At 45.2% G+C, this 25,026-nt stretch overlaps 1 protein-coding gene across 5 annotated transcripts in view; it reads right to left on the reverse strand.

The window, feature by feature from the left end:
• The window catches only part of LOC147096872 (homeobox protein Meis1-like), a 639,590-nt gene that overhangs the window by 419,719 nt on the left and 194,845 nt on the right, over window positions 1-25,026 (reverse strand). The gene's annotated exons all lie outside the window — the stretch shown is intronic.

Genomic DNA, 25,026 nt, shown 5'->3' on the forward strand with positions numbered 1-25,026 from the left:
CTGGGACTAGAGTCCTGGCGAATCGAATAACTAGGGCTGTAGAGAGGGCTTTAAACTAATTAGTGGTGGGGAGGTTTTAAGAGCGAAAAATAAAAATGACAGCGGAGAAGGCAATAGAGCAAGGTAGCAGTGGGGGAATTAAAAACCAGAGCGTATCAGGAAGGGACAGAATGTATAATGATAAAGGTAAAGTAGGAAAAGGGGTAAAACCAGGAATAAATTGTCACAAAACATATTTGAAAGTTCTTTATCTGAATGCACGCAGCATTCGTAACAAAATAGATGAGTTGACGGTACAAATAACTACACATGGGTATGATCTGGTGGCCATTATGGAAACATGGCTGCAAGATGATCATGACTGGGAACTAAACATACAAGGGTATTTGACAATTAGGAAGGACAGACAGGAAGGAAAGGGAGGTGGGGTTGCTATGTTAATCAAGGATGGAATCACTGCAATAGTCAGAAATGATATTGGGTCAAAGGATCAGGATAGTGAAATAGTTTGGGTGGAGATAAGGAATAAGAAGGGGAAAAAGTCACTAGTAGAAGGGGAAAAAGTCACTAGTGGGCGTAGTCTATAAGCCTCCTAACAGTTGCAACTCTGTTGGTCGGAGTATAAATCAGGAAATAGTTGGGGCTTGTAATAAGGGAACCATAAAATCATGGGGGATTTTAACTTTCATATTGACTGGACTAATCAAATTGGGCATGGCAGCCTTGAGGAAGAGTTCATAGAGTGTATTAGGGACGGGTTCCTTGAGCAGTATGTAACTGAACTAACCAGGGGGCAGGCAATCTTAGATCTGGTCCTGTGTAATGAGACAGGATTAATAAAAAATGTCCTAGTAAAGGATCGCCTTGGAATGAGTGACCATAATATGGTTGAATTCCAAATTCAATTTGAGGGTGAGAGAGTTGGATCTCAAACCAGCGTACTGAGCTTAAATAAAGGAGACTATGAAGGTATGAGAGTAAAATTGACTAAAGTGGACTGGGAAAACAGATTAAAGTGTAAGACGGTACAAGAGCAGTGGTCTACATTCAAGGAGATATTTCACATCTTTCAAGATAAATATATTCCACTGAGGAAAAAGGGGAGTAAAAGAAAAGACAGCCATCTGTGGCTTAGTAAAGTAATAAAGGATAGTATCCGACTGAAAACAAGGGCATATAAAGTAGCCAAATCTAGTGGGAGGATAGAAGATTGGGAAGCATTAAAAGCCAGCAAACAATAACTAAAAGATTAATTAAGAAAGGGAAGAAAGATTATGAAAGTAAACTAGCAAAAAATATAAAAACAGATAGCAAGAGTTTCTACAGCTATATAAAAAGAAAAAGGGTGGCTAAAGTGAATGTTGGTCCCTTAGAGGATGGGACCGGGAAACTAGTGGTGGGGAACATGGAGATGGCAAAGACGCTGAACAAATATTTTGTATCAGTCTTTACAGTAGAGGACACTAAAAATATCCCAACACTGGACAAACAGGGGGCAATGGGGGGAGGGAGGAGCTAAAGACGATTAAAATCACTAAGGAGATGGTACTCAGTAAAATAATGGGACTTAAGGTGAATAAATCCCCCGGACCTGATGGCCTACATCCTAGGGTCTTGAGAGAAGTGGCGGTAGGGATTGTGGATGCATTGGTGATTATTTTCCAAAAATCCCTGGACTCAGGAAAGGTCCCGGCAGATTGGAAAACTGCTAATGTAACACCGTTATTTAAGAAGGGAAGTAAACAAAAAGCAGGAAACTATAGACCAGTTAGCCTAACATCTGTGGTTGGTAAAATGTTGGAGTCCATTATTAAGGAAACAGTAACAGAGCATTTGGATAAACATAATTTAATAGGACAGAGTCAGCATGGATTTATGAAGGGGAAGTCATGTTTGACAAATTTGCTCGAATTCTTTGAGGATGTAACATACAGGGTGGATAAAGGGGAACCAGTGGATGTAGTGTATATGGACTTCCAAAAGGCATTTGATAAGGTGCCACACAAAAGATTACTGATCAAGATAAGAAATCACGGGATTGGGGGTAATATACTGGCATGGGTGGAAGATTGGCTATCTAACAGAAAACAAACAGTTGGGATAAATGGTTCGTTCTCGGGCTGGCAATCAGTAACTAGTGGTGTTCCGCAGGAGTCAGTGCTGGGACCCCAACTCTTTACAATCTATATTAACAATTTGGAGGAAGGGACCGAGTGCAACATATCCAAGTTTGCCGAAGATACAAAGATGGGAGGGAAAGCAGTGAGTGAGGAGGACATAAAAAACCTGCAAAAGGACAGGCTAAGTGAGTGGGCAGAGATTTGGCAGATGCAATATAATGTTGGAAAGTGTGAGGTTATGTACTTTGGCAAAAAAATCAAAGAGCAAGTTATTATCTAAATGGAGAGAAACTGCAAAGTGCTACAGTACAAAGGGATCTGGGGGTCCTGGTGCATGAAACACAAAAAGTTAGTATGCAGGTGCAGCAGGTGATCAGGAAGGCCAATGGAATCTTGGCTTTTGTTGCAAGGGGGATGGAGTATAAAAACAGGGAGGTCTTGCTGCAGTTATACAGGGTATTGGTGAGGCCACACCTGGAATACTGCGTGCAGTTTTGGTTTCCATATTTAAGAAAAGATATACTTGCTCTCGAGGCGGTTCAGAGAAGGTTCACTCGGTTGATTCCGGAGATGAGGGGGTTGACGTATGAGGAAAGGTTGAGTAGATTGGGACTCTACTCATTGGAGTTCAGAAGAATGAGAGGCGATCTTATCGAAACATATAAGATTGTGAGGGGACTTGATCGGGTGGATGCGGTGAGGATGTTTCCACTGATGTGTGAGACTAGAACGAGGGGGCATAATCTTAGAATAAGGGGCTGTGCATTCAAAACTGAGATGAGGAGAAACTTCTTCACTCAGAGGGTAGTAAATCTATGGAATTTGCTACCCCAGAGAGCTGTGGAAGCTGCAACATTAAATAAATTTAAAATGGAGATAGACATTTTCCTAGCAGATAAGGGAATTAGGGGTTACGGGGAGAGGGCAGGGAAGTGGACGTGAGTCTAGATTTGGATCAGCCATGATCCTATTGAATGGCGGAGTAGGCCCGAAGGGCCGTATGGCCTAATCCTGCTCCTACTTCTTATGTTCTTAGGTTTAAGAGGAGACAGTGATTGATCACAAAGCAAGAGGACACAGTGACTGATCACAGTAAGAGGAGACAGTGATTAATCGCACAGTAAGAGGAGACAGTGATTGATCACAAAGAAAGAGGAGACAGTGATTGATCACAGTAAGAGGAGACAGTGATTGATGACACAGTAAGAGGAGACAGTGATTGATCACACAGTAAGGAGAAAGTGATCGATAACAGTAAGAGGAGATAGTGATTGATCACACAGTAAGAAGAGACAGTGACAGATCACAGTAAGAGGAGACAGTGATTGATCACACATTAAGATGAGATAGTGATTGATCACACAGTAAGAGGAGACTGCGATTGATGTCACAGTGAGGAGACAGTGATTGATCACAATAAGAGGAGACAGTGATTGACCGCACAGTAAGAGGATACAGTGATAGATCACACGGTAAGAGGACAAAGTAATTGATCACATAGTAAGAGGAGACAGTGATTGATCACACTGGAAGAGGAGACAGTGATTGATCACAGTAAGAGGAGACAGTGATTGATCACACAGTAAGGAGACTGTGAACGATCACTCAGTAAGAGGAGACAGTGATTGATCACAGTAAGAGGAGACAGTGATTGATCACAGTAAGAGGAGACAGTGATTGATCACACAATAAGAGGAGACAGTGATTGATCGCACAGTAAGGTGAGACAGTGATTGATCACAGTAAGAGGAGACAGTAATTGATCACAGAATAAGTGGACAGAGTGATGGATCCCACCGTAAGAGGTGACAGTGATTGATCACACAATAAGAGGAGACAGTGATTGATCGCACAGTAAGGTGAGACAGTGATTGATCACAAAGTAAGAGGAGGCAGTGATTGACCACAGTAAGAGGAGACAGTGATTGATCACACAGTAAGAGGACACAGTGATGGTTCACACAGTAAGAGGAGATAGTGATTGATCACACAGTATGTGGAGACAGTGATTGATCACAGTAAGAGGAGACAGTGATTGATCACAGTAAGAGACAGTGATTGATCACAGAGGAAGTGGACAGAGTGATGGTTCCCACGGTAAGAGGAGACAGTGATTGATCACACAGTAACTGGACACAGTGATGGTTCACACAGTAAGAGGAGACAGTGATTGATCACAGTCAGAGGAGACAGTGATTGATCACACAGTAAGAGGACAAAGTGATGGTTCACACAGTAAGAGGAGACAGTGATTGATCACACAGTATGTGGAGACAGTGATTGATCACAGTAAGAGGAGACAGTCATTGATCACACAATAAGAGGAGACAGTGATTGATCACAGTAAGAGGAGACAGTGATTGATCACAGTAAGAGAACACAGTGATTGATCACAAAGTAAGATGAGACAGTGATTGATCACAGTAAGATGAGAAAGTGATTGATCACACAGTAAGAGTAGACAGTGATTGATAACAGTAAGATGAGACAGTGGTTGATCACACAGTAAGAGGACACAGTGATGGCTCACACAGTAAGAGGAGACAGTGATTGATCACACAGTATGTGGAGACAGTGATTGATCACACAGTGAGAGGAGACAGTGATTGAACACACAGGAAGAGGAGACCATGATTGATCACACAGTAAGGTGAGGCAGTGATTGATCAAAATAAGAGGACATATTGATTGATCACACAGTAAGAGGAGATAGTGATTGATCACACAGTTAGAAGAGGAGACAGTAATTGATCACACAGTAAGAGAAGACAGTGATTGATCACACAGTATGTGGAGACAGTGATTGATCACAGTAAGAGGAGACAGTGATTGATCACAGTAAGAGGAGACAGTGATTGATCACACAGTATGTGGAGACAGTGATTGATCACAGTAAGAGGAGACAGTGATTGATCACAGAGTAACAGCAGACAGTGATTGATCACAGTAAGAAGAGACAGTGATTGATCACAGTAAGAGGAGACAGTGATTGATCACAATAAGAGGAAACAGTGATTGATCACAGTAAGAGGAGACAGTGATTGGTCACAGAGTAAGTGGACACAGTCATTGATCACAGTAAGAGGAGACAGTGATTGATCACAGCAACAGGAGACAGTGATTGATCACAGTAAGAGGAGACAGTGATTGATCACAGTAAGAGGAGACAGTGATTGATCACACAGTAAGAGGAGACAATTATTGATCACACAGTAAGTGGAGACAGTGATTGATCACAGCAAGAGGAGACAGTGATTAATCACACAGTAAGAGGACACAGTGATGGTTCACACAGTAAGAGGAGACAGTGATTGATCACACAGTATGTGGAGACAGTGATTGATCACAGTAAGAGGAGACAGTGATTGATCACACAGTAACAGCAGACAGTGATTGATCACAGTAAGAGGAGACAGTGATTGATCACAGTAAGAGGAGACAGTGATTGATCACAGTAAGAGGAGACAGTGATTGATCACAAAGTATGTGGAGACAGTGATTGATCACAGTAAGAGGAGACAGTGATTGATCACACAGTAACAGCAGACAGTGATTGATCACAGTAAGAGGAGACAGTGATTGATCACAGTAAGAGGAGACAGTGATTGATCACAGAGTAAGTGCACACAGTGATGGTTCCCACAGTAAGAGGTGACAGTGATTGATCATACAGTAAGTGGAGATAGTGATTGATCACACAGTAAGAGGAGACAGTGATTGATCACACAGTAAGCGGAGACAGTGATTGATCACACAGTAAGAGGAGACAGTGATTGATCACACAGTAAGATGAGACATTGATTGATCACAAAGTAACAGGAGATAGTGATTGATCACAGAATAAGAGGAGACAGTGATTGATCACACAGTAAGGTGAGACAGTGATAGATCAAAATAAGAGCAGATAGTGATAGATCACACAGTAAGAGGAGACAGTGATTGATCACAGTAAGAGGAGACAGTGATTGATCACAGTAAGAGGAGACAGTGATTGATCACAGTAAGAGGTGACAGTGATTGATCATACAGTAAGTGGAGACAGTGATTGATCATACATTAAGTGGAGACAGTGATTGATCATACAGTAAGAGGAGACAGTGATTGAACACACAGTAAGAGGAGACAGTGATTGATCAAAATAAGAGGAGATAGTGATTGAACACACATTTAGAAGAGGAGACAGAGATTAATCAAACAGCAAGAGGACACAGTGATGGTTCACAGTAAGAGGAGACAGTGATTGATCACACAGTAAGAGGAGACAGTGATTGAACACACAGTAAGAGGAGACAGACATTGATCAAAGTAAGAGGAGACAGTGATTGATCACACAGTAAGGGGACACAGCAATTGATCACACAATAAGAGGAGACAGTGATTGATCACAGTAAGAGGAGACAGTGATTGCTCACACAGTAAGAGGAGACAGTGATTGATCACACAGTGGGAGGGGACATTGATTGATCACACAGTAAGAGGAGATAGTGATTGTTCACACAATAAGAGGAGACAGTGATTGATCACACATTTAGAAGAGACAGTGATTGATCACATAGTAAGGTGAGACAGTGAGTGATCAAAATAAGAGGAGATAGTGATTGATCACACAATAAGAGGAGACAGTGATTGATCACACAGTAAGGTGAGACAGTGATAGATCAAAATAAGAGCAGATGGTGATAGATCACACAGTAAGAGGAGACAGTGATTGACCACAGTAAGAGGAGACAGTGATTGATCACACAGTATGTGGAGACAGTGATTGATCACAGTAAGAGGAGACAGTGATTGATCACAGTAAGAGGAGACAGTGATTGATCACAGTAAGAGGTGACAGTGATTGATCACACAGTAAGAGGACACAGTGATGGTTCACACAGTAAGAGGAGACAGTGATTGATCACACAGTATGTGGAGACAGTGATTGATCACAGGAAGAGGAGACAGTGATTGATCACAGTAAGAGGAGACAGTGATTGATCACAGTAAGAGGAGACAGTGATTGATCACAAAGTATGTGGAGACAGTGATTGATCACAGTAAGAGGAGACAGTGATTGATCACACAGTAACAGCAGACAGTGATTGATCACAGTAAGAGGAGACAGTGATTGATCACAGAATAAGTGGACACAGTGATGGTTCACACAGTAAAAGGAGACAGTGATTGATCACACAGTATGTGGAGACTGATTTATCACAGTAAGAGGAGACAGTGATTGATCATACAGTAAGTGGAGACAGTGATTGATCATACAGCAAGAGGAGACAGTGATTGAACACACAGTAAGAGGAGACAGTGATTGATCAAAATAAGAGGAGCTTTTGATTGATCACAAAGTAAGAGGAGATAGTGATTGATCACACATACAGTAAGAGGACACAGTGATTGATCACACAGTAAGGGGACGCAGCAATTGATCACACAATAAGAGGAGACAGTGATTGATCATACAGTAAGAGGAGACAGTGATTGATCACACAGTAAGAGGAGACAGTGATTGATCACACAGTAGGAGGAGACATTGATTGATCACAGAGTAAGTGGACAGAGTGATGGTTCCTGCCGTAAGAGGCGACAGTGATTGATCACACAGTAAGAGGAGAGAGTGATTGATCACAGTAAGAGGTGACAGTGATTGATCACACAGTAAGTGGAGACAGTGATTGATCATACAGTAAGTGGAGACAGTGATTGATCATACAGTAAGTGGAGACAGTGATTGATCATACAGTAAGAGGAGACAGTGATTGATCACAGTAAGTGAAGACAGTGATTGATCACACAGTAAGTGGAGACAGTGATTGATCATACAGTAAGTGGAGACAGTGATTGATCATACAGTAAGAGGAGACAGTGATTGAACACACAGTAAGAGGAGACAGTGAGTGATCAAAATAAGAGGAGATAGTGATTGATCACACAGTAAGATGAGACAGTGATTGATCACACAATAAGCAGAGACAGTGATTGATCACACAGTAAGAGGAAATAGTGATTGATCACACAATAAGAGACAGTGAGTGATCACACATTAAGGTGAGACAGTGATAGATCACAGTAAGAGGAGACAATGACTGATCACACAGTAAGAGGAGACTGATTGATCACACAGTATGTGGAGACAGTGATTGATCACAGTAAGAGGAGACAGTGATTGATCACACAGTAAGATGAGAAAGTGATTGATCACACAGTAAGAGCAGAAAGTGATTGATCACAGTAAGAGGAGACAGTGATTGATCACAGTAAGAGACAGTGATTGATCAAAATACGAGGAGATAGTGATTGATCACACAGTAAGAGGAGACAGTGATTGATCACAGTAAGAGGAGACAGTGATTGATCACACAGTATGTGGAGACAGTGATTGATCACAGTAAGAGGAGACAGTGATTGATCACACAGTAAGGTGAGACAGTGATTGATCACACAGTAAGGTGAGACAGTGATTGATCAAAATAAGAGGAGACATTGATTGATCACACAGTAAGAGGAGACAGTGATTGATCACAGTAAGAGGAGACAGTGATTGATCACAGTAAGAGGAGACAGTGATTGATCACAGTGAGAGGAGACAGTGATTGATCACACAGTAAGTTGCGACAGTGATTCATCAAAATAAGAGGAGACATTGATTGATCACACAGTAAGAGGAGACAGTGATTGATCACACAGTAAGAGGAGACAGTGATTGATCACACAGTATGAAGAGACAGTGATTGATCACACAGTAAGAGGAGACAGTGATTGAACACACAGGAAGAGGAGACAGTGATTGATCACAGTAAGAGGAGATATTGATTGACCACACAGTAAGAGGAGATAGTGATTGATCACACAGCAAGAGGACACAGTGATGCTTCACACAGTAAGACAGTGATTGATCACACAGTAAGAGGAGACAGTGATTGAACACACAGTAAGAGGAGACAGTGATTGATCACAGTAAGAGGAGACAGTGATTGATCACAGTAAGAGGAGACAGTGATTGATCACACAGTAAGAGGAGACAGTGATTGATCACACAGTAAGAAGAGGAGACAGTAATTGATCACACAATAAGAGGAGATAGTGATTGATCACACAGTAAGAGGAGACAGTGATTGACCACACAGTAAGAGGAGACAGTGATTGATCACAGTAGGAGGAGACAATGATTGATCACACAGTAAGAGGAGACAGTGATTGACCACACAGTAAGAGGAGACAGTGATTGACCACACAGTAAGAAGAGACAGTCATTGATCACAGTAAGAGGAGAAAGAGATTGATCACACAGGAAGAGGACACAGCAACTGATCACACAATAAGAGGAGACAGTGATTGATCACACAGTAAGAGGAGACAGTGATTGATCACACAGTAAGAGGAGACAGTGATTAATCACAGTAAGAGGAGACAGTGATTGATCACAAAGTAAGAGGAGACAGTGATTGATCACACAGTAATAGGAGACAGTGATTGATCACTGGAAGAGGAGACAGTGATTGATCATGCAGTAAGAGGAGACAGTGATTGATCACACACTAAGAGACAGTGATTGATCACACAGTAAGAGGAGACAGTGATTGATCACAGTAAGAGGAGACAGTGATTGATCACACAATAACAGGGGACAGTGATTGATCACAGTAAGAGGAGACAATGATTGATCACACAGTAAGAGGAGACAGTGATTGATCACACAGTAAGAGGAGACAGTGATTAATCACAGTAAGAGGAGACAGTGATTGATCACAAAGTAAGAGGAGACAGTGATTGATCACACAGTAAGAGGAGACAGTGATTGATCACAGGAAGAGGAGACAGTGATTGATCATGCAGTAAGAGGAGACAGTGATTGATCACACACTAAGAGACAGTGATTGATCACACAGTAAGAGGAGACAGTGATTGATCACAGTAAGAGGAGACAGTGATTGATCACACAGTAAGAGGAGACAGTGATTGATCACCCAGTAAGAGGAGACAGTGATTGATCACAGAGTAAGTGGACACAGTGATTGATCACCCAGTAAGAGGAGACAGTGATTGATCACAATAAGAGGAGACAGTGATTGATCACAGTAAGAGCAGTCAGTGATTGATCACAGTAAGAGAAGACAGTGATTGATCACACAGTAAGATGAGACAGTGATTGATCACACAGTAAGTGGACACAGTGATTGATCACCCAGTAAGAGGAGACAGTGATTGATCACAATAAGACGAGACAGTGATTGATCACAGTAAGAGGAGACAGTGATTGATCACACAGTAAGAGGAGACAGTGTTTCATCACACAGTAAGTGGAGACAGTGATTGATCACACAGTAAGAGGAGACAGTGATTGATCACAGTCAGTGGAGACAGTGACTGATCACACAGTAAGAGGAGACAGTGATTGATCACAGTAAGAGGAGACAGTGATTGATCACAGTAAGAGGAGACAGTGATTGATCACAGTCAGAGGAGAATGTGATGGATCGCACAGTTAGAGGAGACAGTGATTGATCACAGTAAGATGAGACAGTGATTGATCACAGTAAGAGGAGACAGTGATTGATCACAGTAAGAGGAGACAGTGATTGATCACACAGTAAGAGGAGACAGTGATTGGTCACACAGTAAGAGGAGACAGTGATTGATCACAGTAAGAGGGGACAGTGATTGATCACAGTAAGAGGAGACAGTGATTGATCACTCAGTAAGAGGAGACAGTGTTTCATCACACAGTAAGTGGAGACAGTGATTGATCACACAGTAAGAGGAGACAATGATTGATCACTGTCAGTGGAGACAGTGACTGATCACACAGTAAGAGGAGACAGTGTTTGATCACAGTAAGAGGAGACAGTGATTGATCACAGTAAGAGGAGACAGTGATTGATCACAGTAAGAGTAGAAAGTGATGGATCGCACAGTAAGAGGAGACAGTGAATGATCACATTAAGATGAGACAGTGATTGATCACAGTAAGAGGAGACAGTGATTGATCACAGTAAGAGGAGACAGTGATTGATCACACAGTAAGAGGAGATAGTGATTGGCCACAGTAAGAGGAGACAGTGATTGGTCACAGTAAGATAAGACAGTGATTGATCACAAAGGAGGTGGAGAGAATGATTGAACACAGTAAGAGGTGGCAGTGATTGATCACACAGTAAGAGGAGACACTGATGGATCACACAATAAGTGGAGAAAGCAATTGATCACACAGTAAGAGGAGACAGTGATTGATCGCACAATAATTGGAGACCGCAATTGATCACACAGTAAGAGGAGACAGTGATTGATCACACAGTAAGAGACAGTGATTGATCACAGTAAGAGGAGAGTGATTGATCACAGATTAAGAGGAGACAGTGATTGATCACAGTAGGAGGTGACAGTGATTGATCACAGAGTAAGTGGACACAGTGATGGTTCCCACAGTAAGAGGAGACAGTGATTGATCACAGTAAGCGGAGACAGTGATGGATCGCAGAGGAAGTGGACACAGTGATGGTTCCCACAGTAAGAGGAGACAGTGTTTGATCACACAGTAAGAGGAGACAGTGATTGATCGCAGTAAGTGGAGTCAGTGATTGATCACACAGTATGAGGACACAGCAATTGATCACACAATAAGAGGAGACAGTGATTGATCACAGTAAGGGGAAACAGTGATTGATCACAGTAAGAGGAGACAGTGATTGATCACAGTAAGAGGAGACAGTGGTTGATCACAGAGTAAGTGGACACAGTGATTGATCACAGTAAGAGGAGACAGTGATTGATCACAATAAGAGGAGACAGTGATTGATCACAGTAAGAGGAGACAGTGATTGATCACATTAAGAGGAGACAGTGATTGATCACAGTAAGAGGAGAGAGTGATTAATCACAGTAAGCGGAGACAGTGATTGATCACAGTAAGAGGAGACAGTGATTGATCACAGTAAGAGGAGAGAGTGATTAATCACAGTAAGAGGAGACAGTGATTGATCACACAGTAAGAGGAGACAGTGATTGATCACAGTAAGAGGAGACAGTGATTGATCACACAGTAAGAGGAGACAGTGATTGATCACAGAGTAAGTGGACACAGTGATTGATCACAGTAAGAGGAGACAGTGATTGATCACAGTAAGAGGAGACAGTGATTGATCATACAGTAAGAGGAGACAGTGATTGAACACACAGTAAGAGGAGACAGTGAGTGATCAAAATAAGAGGAGATAGTGATTGATCACACAGTAAGATGAGACAGTGATTGATCACACAATAAGCAGAGACAGTGATTGATCACACAGTAAGAGGAAATAGTGATTGATCACACAATAAGAGACAGTGAGTGATCACACAGTAAGGTGAGACAGTGATAGATCACAGTAAGAGGAGACAATGACTGATCACACAGTAAGAGGAGACTGATTGATCACACAGTATGTGGAGACAGTGATTGATCACAGTAAGAGGAGACAGTGATTGATCACACAGTAAGAGGAGACAGTTATTGATCACACAGTAAGATGAGAAAGTGATTGATCACACAGTAAGAGCAGAAAGTGATTGATCACAGTAAGAGGAGACAGTGATTGATCACAGTAAGAGACAGTGATTGATCAAAATACGAGGAGATAGTGATTGATCACACAGTAAGAGGAGACAGTGATTGATCACAGTAAGAGGAGACAGTGATTGATCACACAGTATGTGGAGACAGTGATTGATCACAGTAAGAGGAGACAGTGATTGATCACACAGTAAGGTGAGACAGTGATTGATCACACAGTAAGGTGAGACAGTGATTGATCAAAATAAGAGGAGACATTGATTGATCACACAGTAAGAGGAGACAGTGATTGATCACAGTAAGAGGAGACAGTGATTGATCACAGTAAGAGGAGACAGTGATTGATCACAGTGAGAGGAGACAGTGATTGATCACACAGTAAGTTGCGACAGTGATTCATCAAAATAAGAGGAGACATTGATTGATCACACAGTAAGAGGAGACAGTGATTGATCACACAGTAAGAGGAGACAGTGATTGATCACACAGTATGAAGAGACAGTGATTGATCACACAGTAAGAGGAGACAGTGATTGAACACACAGGAAGAGGAGACAGTGATTGATCACAGTAAGAGGAGATATCGATTGACCACACAGTAAGAGGAGATAGTGATTGATCACACAGCAAGAGGACACAGTGATGCTTCACACAGTAAGACAGTGATTGATCACACAGTAAGAGGAGACAGTGATTGAACACACAGTAAGAGGAGACAGTGATTGATCACAGTAAGAGGAGACAGTGATTGATCACAGTAAGAGGAGACAGTGATTGATCACACAGTAAGAGGAGACAGTGATTGATCACACAGTAAGAAGAGGAGACAGTAATTGATCACACAATAAGAGGAGATAGTGATTGATCACACAGTAAGAGGAGACAGTGATTGACCACACAGTAAGAGGAGACAGTGATTGATCACAGTAGGAGGAGACAATGATTGATCACACAGTAAGAGGAGACAGTGATTGACCACACAGTAAGAGGAGACAGTGATTGACCACACAGTAAGAAGAGACAGTCATTGATCACAGTAAGAGGAGAAAGAGATTGATCACACAGGAAGAGGACACAGCAACTGATCACACAATAAGAGGAGACAGTGATTGATCACACAGTAAGAGGAGACAGTGATTGATCACACAGTAAGAGGAGACAGTGATTAATCACAGTAAGAGGAGACAGTGATTGATCACAAAGTAAGAGGAGACAGTGATTGATCACACAGTAATAGGAGACAGTGATTGATCACTGGAAGAGGAGACAGTGATTGATCATGCAGTAAGAGGAGACAGTGATTGATCACACACTAAGAGACAGTGATTGATCACACAGTAAGAGGAGACAGTGATTGATCACAGTAAGAGGAGACAGTGATTGATCACACAATAACAGGGGACAGTGATTGATCACAGTAAGAGGAGACAATGATTGATCACACAGTAAGAGGAGACAGTGATTGATCACACAGTAAGAGGAGACAGTGATTAATCACAGTAAGAGGAGACAGTGATTGATCACAAAGTAAGAGGAGACAGTGATTGATCACACAGTAAGAGGAGACAGTGATTGATCACAGGAAGAGGAGACAGTGATTGATCATGCAGTAAGAGGAGACAGTGATTGATCACACACTAAGAGACAGTGATTGATCACACAGTAAGAGGAGACAGTGATTGATCACAGTAAGAGGAGACAGTGATTGATCACACAGTAAGAGGAGACAGTGATTGATCACCCAGTAAGAGGAGACAGTGATTGATCACAGAGTAAGTGGACACAGTGATTGATCACCCAGTAAGAGGAGACAGTGATTGATCACAATAAGAGGAGACAGTGATTGATCACAGTAAGAGCAGTCAGTGATTGATCACAGTAAGAGAAGACAGTGATTGATCACACAGTAAGATGAGACAGTGATTGATCACACAGTAAGTGGACACAGTGATTGATCACCCAGTAAGAGGAGACAGTGATTGATCACAATAAGACGAGACAGTGATTGATCACAGTAAGAGGAGACAGTGATTGATCACACAGTAAGAGGAGACAGTGTTTCATCACACAGTAAGTGGAGACAGTGATTGATCACACAGTAAGAGGAGACAGTGATTGATCACAGTCAGTGGAGACAGTGACTGATCACACAGTAAGAGGAGACAGTGATTGATCACAGTAAGAGGAGACAGTGATTGATCACAGTAAGAGGAGACAGTGATTGATCACAGTCAGAGGAGAATGTGATGGATCGCACAGTTAGAGGAGACAGTGATTGATCACAGTAAGATGAGACAGTGATTGATCACAGTAAGAGGAGACAGTGATTGATCACAGTAAGAGGAGACAGTGATTGATCACACAGTAAGAGGAGACAGTGATTGGTCACACAGTAAGAGGAGACAGTGATTGATCACAGTAAGAGGGGACAGTGATTGATCACAGTAAGAGGAGACAGTGATTGATCACTCAGTAAGAGGAGACAGTGTTTCATCACACAGTAAGTGGAGACAGTGATTGATCACACAGTAAGAGGAGACAATGATTGATCACTGTCAGTGGAGACAGTGACTGATCACACAGTAAGAGGAGACAGTGTTTGATCACAGTAAGAGGAGACAGTGATTGATCACAGTAAGAGGAGACAGTGATTGATCACAGTAAGAGTAGAAAGTGATGGATCGCACAGTAAGAGGAGACAGTGATTGATCACATTAAGATGAGACAGTGATTGATCACAGTAAGAGGAGACAGTGATTGATCACAGTAAGAGGAGACAGTGATTGATCACACAGTAAGAGGAGATAGTGATTGGCCACAGTAAGAGGAGACAGTGATTGGTCACAGTAAGATAAGACAGTGATTGATCACAAAGGAGGTGGAGAGAATGATTGAACACAGTAAGAGGTGGCAGTGATTGATCACACAGTAAGAGGAGACACTGATGGATCACACAATAAGTGGAGAAAGCAATTGATCACACAGTAAGAGGAGACAGTGATTGATCGCACAATAATTGGAGACCGCAATTGATCACACAGTAAGAGGAGACAGTGATTGATCACACAGTAAGAGACAGTGATTGATCACAGTAAGAGGAGAGTGATTGATCACAGATTAAGAGGAGACAGTGATTGATCACAGTAGGAGGTGACAGTGATTGATCACAGAGTAAGTGGACACAGTGATGGTTCCCACAGTAAGAGGAGACAGTGATTGATCACAGTAAGCGGAGACAGTGATGGATCGCAGAGGAAGTGGACACAGTGATGGTTCCCACAGTAAGAGGAGACAGTGTTTGATCACACAGTAAGAGGAGACAGTGATTGATCGCAGTAAGTGGAGTCAGTGATTGATCACACAGTATGAGGACACAGCAATTGATCACACAATAAGAGGAGACAGTGATTGATCACAGTAAGGGGAAACAGTGATTGATCACAGTAAGAGGAGACAGTGATTGATCACAGTAAGAGGAGACAGTGGTTGATCACAGAGTAAGTGGACACAGTGATTGATCACAGTAAGAGGAGACAGTGATTGATCACAATAAGAGGAGACAGTGATTGATCACAGTAAGAGGAGACAGTGATTGATCACATTAAGAGGAGACAGTGATTGATCACAGTAAGAGGAGAGAGTGATTAATCACAGTAAGCGGAGACAGTGATTGATCACAGTAAGAGGAGACAGTGATTGATCACAGTAAGAGGAGAGAGTGATTAATCACAGTAAGAGGAGACAGTGATTGATCACACAGTAAGAGGAGACAGTGATTGATCACAGTAAGAGGAGACAGTGATTGATCACACAGTAAGAGGAGACAGTGATTGATCACAGAGTAAGTGGACACAGTGATTGATCACAGTAAGAGGAGACAGTGATTGATCACAGTAAGAGGAGACAGTGATTGATCACAGTAAGAGAAGACAGTGATTGATCACACAGTAAGATGAGACAGTGATTGATCACACAGTAAGAGGAGACAGTGATTGATCACCCAGTAAGAGGAGACAGTGATTGATCACAGAGTAAGTGGACACAGTGATTGATCACCCAGTAAGAGGAGACAGTGATTGATCACAATAAGAGGAGACAGTGATTGATCACAGTAAGAGAAGACAGTGATTGATCACACAGTAAGATGAGACAGTGATTGATCACACAGTAAGAGGAGACAGTGATTGATCACACAGTAAGAGGAGACAGTGATTGATCACCCAGTAAGAGGAGACAGTGATTGATGACAGAGTAAGTGGACACAGTGATTGATCACAGTAAGAGGAGACAGTGATTGATCACAATAAGAGGAGACAGTGATTGATCACAGTAAGAGCAGTCAGTGATTGATCACTGTAAGAGGAGACAGTGATTGATCACAATAAGAGGAGACAGTGATTGATCACAGTAAGAGCAGTCAGTGATTGATTACTGTAAGAGGAGACAGTGATTGATCACACAGTAAGGGGAGACAGTGATTGATCACAGTAAGAGGAGACAGTGATTGATCACACAGTAAGAGGAGACAGTGATTGATCACAGTAAGAGGAGACAGTGATTGATCACAGTAAGAGAAGACAGTGATTGATCACACAGTAAGATGAGACAGTGATTGATCACACAGTAAGTGGACACAGTGATTGATCACCCAGTAAGAGGAGACAGTGATTGATCACAATAAGAGACAGTGATTGATCACACAGTAAGAGGAGACAGTGATTGATCACAGTAAGAGGAGACAGTGATTGATCACACAGTAAGAGGAGACAGTGATTGATCACACAGTAAGAGGAGACAGTGATTGATCACAGTAAGAGGAGACAGTGATTGATCACAGTAAGAGGAGACAGTGATTGATCACTCAGTAAGAGGAGACAGTGATTGGTCACACAGTAAGAGGAGACAGTGATTGATCACAGTAAGAGGAGACAGTGATTGATCACAGTAAGAGGAGACAGTGATTGATCACTCAGTAAGAGGAGACAGTGATTGGTCACACAGTAAGAGGAGACAGTGATTGATCACAGAATAAGAGGAGACAGTGAGACAAATCCAGGAGGAGTCCAAAAGCAGCGAGAGCGGAGCGAGTGCGCCAAAACCCGGAAGAGTTCAAAAGCAGCGGGAGCGGAGCGAGAGCGCCGGAACCCGTGAGAGTTCCGGATCAGCGGGAGCAGAGCGAGTGCGCCAGATTCAGGGAGAGTTCGGGAGCAGCGGGAGCAGAGCGAGAGCGCCAGAACCAGGGAGAGTTCGGGAGCACGGGAGTAGAGCAAGAGCACCAGAACCCGGGAGAGTTCGGGAGCACGGGAGCAGAGCAAGAGCACCAGAACCCGGGAGATTTCGGGAGCAGCGGGAGCAGAGCGAGAGCGCCAGAACCCGGGAGAGTTCGGGAGCACGGGAGCAGAGCCAGAACCCAGGAGTTCGGGAGCAGCGGGAGCAGAGCGAGAGCGCCAGAACCAGGGAGAGTTCGGGAGCAACGGGAGCAGAGCGAGAGCGCCAGAACCAGGGAGCATTCGGGAGCAGCCGGAGCAGAGCGAGAGCGCCAGAACCCGGGAGAGTTCGGGAGCAGCGGGAGTCACTGAGATACAAAGGACCAGTGAGTGCAAAGAAGTAAAAAGTAATCTAAGTGTGACGTCACCAGAAAGCAGGTAAGTGATTGTTTGGTGAGTATTTCTCGCTTTTTTTTTCCAAACTTGCGCATTAATTAATTGAGATGGGAGGCCAGGCAATGTGTTGTTGTTGTTGCATGTGAGAGCTCGTGGACACCTTTGAGGTCCAGGGCGACCTCATCTGCAGCAAATGTTGGCTGCTCGAGGAACTTCGGCTCAGAGTTGATGAGTCTGAGCTTCAGACACTGCGACACATTCAAGAGGGGGAGCATTACCTGGACACTAAGTTCCAGGAGGCAGTCACACCCACTAGAATAATTACTTCTAACTTGGCCCATGGTCAGGGACAGGAGGGTGTGACTACAAGCGAGGCAGGTATTGGGTTCCAGGAGGGAGTGGTGGAGGAGCCTTGGCCCTTGGCCTTGTCCAACAGGTATGAGATTCTTGCTCCCTGTGTGGACGAGGCCAGGGACTGCAGGGAGGATGAGCAAACTGACCACAGCACCGTGGTACAGGGGGCCATTCAAGTGGGGGGAGCAAAAAAACATGTTGTAGTGATTGGGGACAGTATAGTGAGGGGGGATAGATACTGTTCTCTGCAGTCGAGAGCGTGAGTCCCGAAGGCTGTGTGGCCTGCCCGGTGCCAGGGTTAATGACATCTCCTCTGGGCTGGAGAGAAACTTGGAGTGGGAGGGGGAAGATCCAGTTGTCATAGTCCACGTAGGTACCAATAACATAGGTAGGATTATGAAAGAGGTTCTGCTGAGAGAGTATGAGCAGCTAGGGGCTAAATTAAAAAGCAGAACCACAAAGGTAATTTTCTCTGGATTACTGCCTGAGCCACGAGCGAATTTGAATCGGGTAAATAAGATCAGAGAAATGAACGAGTGGCTCAAAGGCTGGTGTGGGAGAAATGGATTTCGCTTTGTGGGGCACTGGTACCAGTACTGGGATAAGAGGGAGCTGTTCCGTTTGGACAGGCTTCACTTGAACCATGCTGGGGCTAGAGGCCTGGCAAATCAAATAACTAGGGCTGTAGAGAGGGCTTTAAACTAAATAGTGAGGGGTGGGGGGGGAGGATCCAGGTGAGCGGGAAAATAAAAAGTCAATGAGAAATGAGAAAGCAATAGAGCAGGCTAGAGATGGGGGAAATAATAACCAGAGTGTGACAAGAAGGGACAATGGGGGAGAAATTGGGTGAGTAGCGCCACCTGTTAGCGCCTAAAGAGGCAGTCAGTGGCTGTAGCGCCACTGGCTGCGTCTCCGGCGATATTCAGTAGGGGCGCTAATGGTGGCGTTAGGCATTTGCGCTGCGCCACCACCGATGACGTCATCGGTGTGCGCAGCGCCCCATTCGTGCCCCGTTCGCGATATTTGGTAGCGAACGCCGCAGTTGCGCCGCTCGCTACCCACGCCCGGTTCACGGGGCCTTACTGTGCCGGCAGCGGCGCGAGTTAAGGTGGAGGTGCGGGGCGGCCGCCTGCCAGCACCTCTGTCCCCGGCCTCCTAACCGCCCCCCCCCACCCCCCGGCGGCATTGCCAGCTGATTCCCGAGAGCCCGGCACTTCTCCTTGGTGCCGGGCTCATTTGCCGACACTCGCGAGCGGGGATCGCGCTGTTGCAGGCACCTCCCCCTTAACAGTGGGAGGAAGGCCTGCAGTACTGCAGTGTGCCGTGCCGCAGCATGTGGCGCTGCGGCACGTTGTGCTGCGATAATCAGTTTCAGCGCTCTAAGAGGGACACGGAGCGCCTTGAGCCTCGCCCCAGCTCCCTCGAGGGGCACTGAAACTGAATTTCTGGCGATCGGTATCACTCCGATCGCTGCGCCAGATCCTGCGCTCAGGCGACTTTTGCGCCACTTTGGCGCCCCAACCCAATTTCTAGGCCAGAATGTTTAAAAATAAGAATGTAACAGAAAAAAAGGCAAAAAGTCAACGTTATAAGCTCTATATCTGAATGCACGCAGCATTCGTAACAAGATTTGACGGCGCAAATAGATATAAATGGATATGATCTGATCGCCATTGCAGAGACGTGGTTGCAAGGCGACCAGGGCTGGGAACTGAATATTCCAGGGTATATGATCATTTGGAAGGATAGAAAGGAAGGAAAGGGAGGTGGGTTGGCTTTGTTGGTAAAGGATGGGATCAGTGCAGTGGTGAGAAGTGATATTGGCTCAGAAGATCAAGATGTAGAATCAGTTTGGGTGGAGATAAAAAATAATAAGGGGAAAACGTCTCTGGTGGGTGTAGTCTACAGGTCCCCGAACAATAACAATACTGTTGGACAGAGTATAAATCAACAAATATTGGAGGCCTGTAAAAAAGGTACGGTAATAATCATGGGTGATTTTAATCTCCATATTGATTGGACAAATCAAATTGGCTATGGTAGCCTGGAGGAGGAGTTCATAGAGTGCATCCAGGATGTGTTCCTAGAACAGTGTGTAATGGAACCAACCAGAGAGCAGGCTATCTTGGATCTGGTACTATGTAATGAGACAGAATTAATAAATGATCTCATAGTAAAGGATCCTCTAGGAAAGAGTGATCATAGCATGGTTGAATTTCAAATTCAGTTGGAGGGTGAGAAAGTTGTATCTCAAACCAGTGTCCTGATCTTAAACAAAGGCAATTATAATGGCATGAGGGCAGAACTGGCTAAAGTGGACTGGAAAAACAAATTAAAGGGTAAGACAGTTGAAATGCAGTGGCGGACATTTAAGGAGATATTTCATAACTCTCAACAAAAATATATTCCAGTGAGAAAGAAAGATTTTAAGAGAAGGGAGAACCATCCGTGGCTAACTAAGGAAGTAAAGGATGGTATTAAATTGAAAATGAAGGCATACAATGTTGCCAAGATTGGTGGGAGGCCAGAGGATTGGGAAATTTTTAAAAACCAGCAAAGGATGACTAAAAAAAAATAAAGAGAGAGAAGATGAATTATGAGAGTAAGCTGGCAAGAAACATTAAAACAGATACAGTAGTAAGCGCTTCTACAGATACATGAAAAGGAAGAGGGTAGCTAAAGTAAACGTTGGTCCCTTAGAGGATGAGATTGGGGAATTAATAATGGGGAATGGGGAAATGGCAGAGACTCTGAACAAATATTTTGTATCTGTCTTCACTGTAGAAGACACTAACAACATCCCAATAATGGATAATCAAGGGGCCACAGGGAGGGGGGAACTAAAGACAATCATTATCACTAAGGAAATAGTATTTGATAAAATAATGGGACTAAAAGACGACAAGTCCCCTGGACCAGGTGGCCTGCATCCCAAGGTCTTAAAAGAAGTGGCTGCAGAGATAGTGGATGCATTGGTTGCAATATACCAAATTCTCTGGACTCTGGAGAGGTCCCAGCGGATTGGAAAACCGCTAATGTAACATCCCTATTTAAGAAAGGAGGGAGACAGAAAGCAGGAAACTATAGACCAGTTAGCCTAACATCTGTCGTTGAGAAAATGCTGGAGTCCTTCATTAAGGAAGCAGTAGCAGGGCATTTAGAAAAACAAACTGCAGTCAAACAGAGTCAGCATGGTTTTGGGAAAGGGAAATCATGTTGAACAAATTTGCTGGAGTTCTTTGAGGATGTAACAAGCAGGGTGGACAAGGGTGAGCCAGTAGATGTGGTGTATTTGGATTCCCAGAAGGCATTCGATAAGGTGCCTCATAAAAGGTTACTGCATAAGGTAAGAGCTCACGGAGTTGGAGGTAATATATTAGCATGGATAGAGGATTGGCTAACTAACAGAAAGCAGAGAGTCCGGATAAATGGGTCATTTTCTGGTTGGCAAACAGTAACTAGTGGGGTGCCACAGGGATCGGTGCTGGGGCCCCAACTCTTTACAATCTACATTAATGACTTGGATGAAGGGATCGAGTGTAATGTAGCCAAGTTTGCAGATGATACAAAGATGGGTGGGAAAGCAAGTTGTGCAGAGGACTCAAATAATCTGCAAAGGGATATAGACAGGCGAGGTGAGTGGGCAAACATTTGGCAGATGGAGTATAATGTGGGAAAGTGTGAAGTTATCCACTTCGGCAGGAAAAATAAAAAAGCAAATTATTTAAATGCAGAAAGATTACAAAATGCTACAGTTCAGAGGGACCTGGGGGTCCTTGTGCATGAAACACAAAAAGTTAGCTTGCTGGTACAGCAAGTAATCAAAAAGGCAAATGGCAGGAAACCTGAGCGGCAGAGCGGGGTATAAAAGTCCCCAGAGACCAGGTAAGGCCTCACAGCGTCGGCGGGAAACCCGAGCGGCAGAGCGGGGTATAAAAGTCCCCAGAGACCAGGTAAGGCCTCACAGCGTCGGCGGGAAACCCGAGCGGCAGAGCGGGGTATAAAAGTCCCCAGAGACCAGGTAAGGCCTCACAGCGTCGGCGGGAAACCCGAGCGACAGAGCGGGGTATAAAAGGCCCCAGAGACCAGGTAAGGCCTCACAGCGTCGGCGGGAAACCCGAGCGGCAGAGCGGGGTATAAAACTCCCCAGAGACCAGGTAAGGCCTCACAGCGTCGGCGGGAAACCCGAGCGGCAGAGCGGGGCTATAAAAGGCCCCAGAGACCAGGTAAGGCCTCACAGCGTCGGCGGGAAACCTGAGCGGCAGAGCGGGGCTATAAAAGGCCCCAGAGACCAGGTAAGGCCTCACAGCGTCGGCGGGAAACCTGAGCGACAGAGCGGGGTATAAAACTCCCCAGAGACCAGGTAAGGCCTCACAGTATCGGCGGGAAACCCGAGCGGCAGAGCGGGGTATAAAACTCCCCAGAGACCAGGTAAGGCCTCACAGCGTCGGCGGGAAACCTGAGCGGCAGAGCGGGGCTATAAAAGGCCCCAGAGACCAGGTAAGGCCTCACAGCATCGGCGGGAAACCTGAGCGACAGAGCGGGGCTATAAAAGGCCCAGAGACCAGGTAAGGCCTCACAGCGTCGGCGGGAATCCCGAGCGGCAGAGCGGGGTATAAAAGGCCCCAGAGACCAGGTAAGGCCTCACAGCGTCGGCGGGAAACCCGAGCGGCAGAGCGGGGTATAAAAGGCCCCAGAGACCAGGTAAGGCCTCACAGTATCGGCGGGAAACCCGAGCGGCAGAGCGGGGTATAAAAGGCCCCAGAGACCAGGTAAGGCCTCACAGCGTCGGCGGGAAACCTGAGCGGCAGAGCGGGGCTATAAAAGGCCCCAGAGACCAGGTAAGACTTCACAGTATCGGCGGGAAACCCGAGCGGCAGAGCGGGGTATAAAACTCCCCAGAGACCAGGTAAGGCCTCACAGCGTCGGCGGGAAACCTGAGCGGCAGAGCGGGGTATAAAACTCCCCAGAGACCAGGTAAGGTCTCACAGTGTCGGCGGGAATCCTGAGCGGCAGAGCGGGGTATAAAACTCCCCAGAGACCAGGTAAGGCCTCACAGCGTCGGCGGGAAACCTGAGCGGCAGAGCGGGGTATAAAACTCCCCAGAGACCAGGTAAGGCCTCACAGCGTCGGCGGGAAACCTGAGCGACAGAGCGGGGCTATAAAAGGCCCCAGAGACCAGGTAAGGCCTCACAGTATCGGCGGGAAACCCGAGCGGCAGAGCGGGGTATAAAAGTCCCCAGAGACCAGGTAAGGCCTCACAGCGTCGGCGGGAAACCCGAGCGGCAGAGCGGGGTATAAAAGTCCCCAGAGACCAGGTAAGGCCTCACAGCGTCGGCGGGAAACCCGAGCGGCAGAGCGGGGTATAAAAGTCCCCAGAGACCAGGTAAGGCCTCACAGCGTCGGCGGGAAACCTGAGCGACAGAGCGGGGTATAAAAGTCCCCAGAGACCAGGTAAGGCCTCACAGCGTCGGCGGGAAACCCGAGCGGCAGAGCGGGGTATAAAACTCCCCAGAGACCAGGTAAGGCCTCACAGCGTCGGCGGGAAACCTGAGCGGCAGAGCGGGGTATAAAAGTCCCCAGAGACCAGGTAAGGCCTCACAGCGTCGGCGGGAAACCTGAGCGACAGAGCGGGGTATAAAAGTCCCCAGAGACCAGGTAAGGCGTCACAGCGTCGGCGGGAAACCCGAGCGGCAGAGCGGGGTATAAAACTCCCCAGAGACCAGGTAAGGCCTCACAGCGTCGGCGGGAAACCTGAGCGACAGAGCGGGGTATAAAAGTCCCAGAGACCAGGTAAGGCGTCACAGCGTCGGCGGGAAACCCGAGCGGCAGAGCGGGGTATAAAAGTCCCCAGAGACCAGGTAAGGCCTCACAGCGTCGGCGGGAAACCCGAGCGGCAGAGCGGGGTATAAAAGTCCCCAGAGACCAGGTAAGGCCTCACAGCGTCGGCGGGAAACCTGAGCGACAGAGCGGGGTATAAAAGTCCCCAGAGACCAGGTAAGGCCTCACAGCGTCGGCGGGAAACCTGAGCGACAGAGCGGGGTATAAAAGTCCCCAGAGACCAGGTAAGGCCTCACAGCGTCGGCGGGAAACCTGAGCGACAGAGCGGGGTATAAAAGTCCCCAGAGACCAGGTAAGGCCTCACAGCGTCGGCGGGAAACCTGAGCGACAGAGCGGGGTATAAAAGTCCCCAGAGACCAGGTAAGGCGTACCAATCTCCAGTCTGGAAGGAGAGAGGTAAAAAGTAATCCAAGTGTGACGTCACCAGAAAGCGGGTAAGTGATTGGTTGGTAAGTATTTCTCCCTTTTTAAGCTTAAATCTCTTTGGTTTATAGTTTCTAAGGTGTGATATTCACCATCTAGAATCGGGGCAGAGGATATTTAAGAATAATATTAATAAATTTAATTA

This window comes from Somniosus microcephalus, chromosome 34 (genome assembly GCF_052327205.1).
Source record: "Somniosus microcephalus isolate GS21.2 chromosome 34, FLI_Smic_1.0, whole genome shotgun sequence".
Classification (NCBI taxonomy): Eukaryota; Metazoa; Chordata; class Chondrichthyes; order Squaliformes; family Somniosidae; genus Somniosus; species Somniosus microcephalus.